The sequence below is a fragment of the Pyxicephalus adspersus genome, chromosome 2, assembly GCF_032062135.1.
Source record: "Pyxicephalus adspersus chromosome 2, UCB_Pads_2.0, whole genome shotgun sequence".
NCBI classification, from domain to species: Eukaryota; Metazoa; Chordata; class Amphibia; order Anura; family Pyxicephalidae; genus Pyxicephalus; species Pyxicephalus adspersus.
This window is the reverse complement of record NC_092859.1, coordinates 6,139,191-6,143,409: the sequence shown is the minus strand read 5'-3', so window position 1 is coordinate 6,143,409 and position 4,219 is coordinate 6,139,191. Positions and strand designations below refer to the sequence as shown.

At 42.1% G+C, this 4,219-nt stretch overlaps 1 protein-coding gene across 1 annotated transcript in view; it reads left to right on the top strand.

Moving 5' to 3' along the window:
- The first annotated feature begins 991 nt into the window (after window positions 1-991).
- DNAH2 (dynein axonemal heavy chain 2) overlaps window positions 992-4,219 on the top strand; it is a 112,617-nt gene continuing 109,389 nt past the window's right edge. Inside the window, exon 1 of the mRNA XM_072399329.1 lies at window positions 992-1,068. The gene's annotated coding sequence lies outside the window, so the exon portion shown is untranslated. The remainder of the gene's footprint in view (window positions 1,069-4,219) is intronic.

Here is a 4,219-nt window from a genome sequence, read left to right as displayed (position 1 = left end):
GGTGGGTGGTATGGCCTATGTTTGTAGGTGGTGGCATCAGAACCATTACCAGAGTCCATCATGCCCAACCTTCTGAGATAAGAATGAGGAACAAATCAGCCAGGGCAACATCCACATTGCACAGAACATGAATAATTAATGAGCAGATTATAATGGGGAAACCCATAAATGCGTTTTCCCCACTATTACTTTATAATGGGGTTCAACATAATAAATGCCCCATTGCTCTTCCATCAGCGTTTAACGCATATGTGTGCATTTCTGCACCTTGTTGTCATTCATCTTTATTGGCACCCCACACACCTCACCAGGGTAATACACTGCCATGCATTGCTGTGATCTATATTGCAAAGGGGCAGCATGCACAATATTTATGTGCATTTAAAAGAAATGCGACTAACACCAATGATGCAACACTGGGTTTTCAGACAACATGGCAGTAGTGGAGCTCACTCTAAAGGCACAGCTGCATGCATTACACTGCAACACATGGTGGAGGCGACACAATACCATGCATTGCTGTGTTGCTATAGCAGCTTACAATCACATGTGATCAGATGTGACTGAGCCGTGAATCCCCAGTTCACAAGAAATAAATCCCAGGTGTGCAGGTTACTTGAACACATTTCTGACTGTATTATCTGAGTTCTATTACAACCTATGCAATGACTTTATTTTTAGTTTGCCCACACTTGCCTAACGTCTACAGTCAGCCATCTTTAGCCTTTGATAACGAAATTCTTTATTTCTATTGGTCAGACCAACTGTCTATTTTGCATTTTTAACTTTCCATTGGCTACTCTCGCCGCCTGTTCTCGTAAACTTACCGCCAATTGGCCATCAGTCGAAGTTCTTCCGCCCTTAGTTAGTGTAGCCCCGCCTACTTCATCGGTCCACAAACCTTCGCTGAGTTAGTGTAGCTCCGCCTCCGAGTGATGTTACCGTCCCGCCCTTTGTTGTTACCTAGGAGACGCGTCCTATGGAGTTGTGTGTGTAACACTGCTTGTACCATAGAGAGTGCATGAGGGAGCTACATACATAGTGGGATATATACGAGGAGAGGACGGGGTGAGTGTAATAAATACGTGTAATACACAGATAATATGTCTGCTTATTTATAATATACTGTTTGTTATACAGGGAGAAACTGCATTTGTTTTACCGGGGTGACAACACTTTTCCCAGTACTGTGTGGAGAAGCAGCGTTGTCACCTTAGGAGGAGTCTGTTGTTGAGGTTTCTATACCTTTGATTGAGTCCTAACACTAAATTAATCCATTACCTGCCTATTTTTCTGTGTTCAGAGATATTGGGGACACCTTGTTATGTGATAACAAATTACCTGTATGGGAGCAGAATGGCATCAGCTATAAGTGTGAAATAATAATAATAATATTCCAAATATCTGTAATACCTTATAAGGTAAAATCTCCGCCCCCAGTGTCACGCACCTGCCCACTTCCTGTAAGCCGGGCCGTCATGGACACGCCCCTTAGGGTGATGTCATCACACTGGGCTAGATTACCAGTACGGATGGATGAAAGGGCCTGTCCATATCATTACATGGGCCCCCACACTGTCTAAGAAAAAGGACCCCCACCACTGCGTCTGAGGAGAAAAGGAAGGACCGGTGACGGCAGGGGTCCAGCATTTTTTTTTGGAATGACGGAGTTATATAAATAATGAAAACCATTCTAATCGCCTGAGAAACTGGGACTATTTATTTCCGTACTCTCCCGCTTCTTTCAATGGTTTCTCCCTGCGACCTCACATCACCCATTCACTCCTTTAGTAATGTGGGAGGAACCAATGAGAGCAGCGGGGGAGCACAGAAATAGACATTCACATAAGTGTTTTGAAGAAATACCAGCAATGTAAATCTCATATCAGCCTGAGTCTTGTCCCTTTACAGCAGAGCTCACACTGGCAGAAGCAGCACAAGGAAGCCAATAGGAGCAAGAATCTTGCAGATGGGAAGAGAGCAGCGAGATGAGCTCATCAGTCTGCTACTTCTCCTTTCTCTGTCCAGTCACAGGCTCTCCCGCCCTGCTAGACAGGGCTGTACTGCATAGCAGGGCTGTACAAATTTGAGGACCGACGCGTACGCCCATCGCGCCTCAGGATGTATAGTGAATGCTGCTACACGGCCAGGCAAATGTTAAGTAAATGTTCGTTTTGTATAAATAGTCGGCCGGCCCCTCGAGTGCTCCGTACACCCAGTACCACAATTACGGCCAATTCCCTCCCGGGGACACTCAGTGTGGCGGGGACGCTTTGCCTGTAATCCGCAGGAACATTGCGCCGCGGTGCTGCAGATTGTGCACAGGCTGACATTTGAAAACGTTTAACTTCTACTTTACATAATCACCGGTGTGCTGCTACGGCTCCAGTTAAAGTCATATCGCACCAAAATTTCGGAGATTGGGCTCTATGGGAATGATGTAGATGTGAGATAGATAGGGAGCTGACGGGGTAGGGAGCCAAGGACTGCAGATTCCTTCCTGAGGAAGGGACTCGGGTTATGTATTGGTAGGATGGGGCCGGGACTGGGGTAGGCAGGGACTTCAGTGATGGGGTGTAGAGATCAATATTATCCTTATCATCATCATCAACGTCATCTTTATCATTATTGTTATCATCATCATCGTCTTCCTTATTATCATTACTGTCAACATCATCATCATTAATATTATCATTGTCATCATCATCATAATCATCATCATAATTATCATCATTATTATCATCGTCATTATCCTTGTCATCCTTACCCTTATTATTATCATCATCATCATCGTCGTCATCCTTATTATCATTATTATTATTATCATCATCTTTATCATTATCTTCATAGTCCTCATTATTATTATAATTCTCATCATCATCATAGTTATCATCAATATTATCATCGTCATTATCATCATTATTATTATCGTCATTATCCTTGTCATCCTTACCATTATTATTATCATCATCATCATCCTTATTATCATTACTGTCAACATCATCATCCTTATTATTATTATTGTCATCATCATCATCATCATAATTATCATCATTATTATCATCGTCATTATCCTTATCATCATCATCATCATTATTATTATTATCATTGTCATCATTCTCATTATCATCATAGGTATCATTATTATCATCGTCATTATCCTTATCATTATTATTATTATCATCATCATTGTCGTCATCCTTATTATCATTATTATTATCATCACCTTTATCATTATCTTCATAGTCCTCATTATTATTATAATTATCATCATCATCATAGTTATCATCAATATTATCATCATCATGATTATTATCATCGTCATTATCCTTATCATTATTATTATCATGAGCTTTATCATCATTATTATCATGATCCTTGTCATTATGATCATCATCATCTTTATCATCATTATTGCTTTCTGCTGCCACCAGGCACTCCTTGTACTCGAATATACACTTCCCCAACCAAAAAATCCTGCAGGCTGGGACTGGGGTAGGCAGAGACTTCAGTGTTGGGGTGTAGACATCATCACTATCTTTATCATCATTATTATCACCATTGCTTTCTTCTGCCTGCAGGGCTCCTTATACTGGAATATACACCCCTTGACCAAAAATAACCTCACGCACTCTAATCTTTCATCGGACCGCCTTTAGCTCTGATTCCATCACACATTCACCGTTGTATTATAGTCTTATGCAAAAGCACAGCCCCCCCCACCCCCAAGATTTAGTAATAATGATGGGGGAGTTGGAGCTGTGTAAAGTCTTTTCCAGCTCATACCAATGAGTCTCCATGGGGTTCAGGTCTGGATTCTGTGGAGGCCAATTCATGTGTGACAATGATGTCTCATTCACCCTGGACTATTCTTTCACAGTGTGAGCCCAATGAATCCTGGTATTGTCATCTTCTTGCCTGTGCCATCAGGAAGAAAAAATCTCTTGATGGAAAAACCTGGTGATTCAGTATATTTAGGAAGTCTGATGACTATTTTTTAGGCACATAACTTTGCTGAACCCAGACCTGACCAACTCCGGCAACCCTAGGTCATAACACTGCTACCACAGGTATCCCTGATCATAACACTGCCCCCACAGGTATCCCTGATCATAACACTGCTACCACAGGTATCCCTGATCATAACACTGCCCCCACAGGTATCCCTGATCATACAACTGCCCCCACAGGTATCCCTGATCATAACACTGCCCCCACA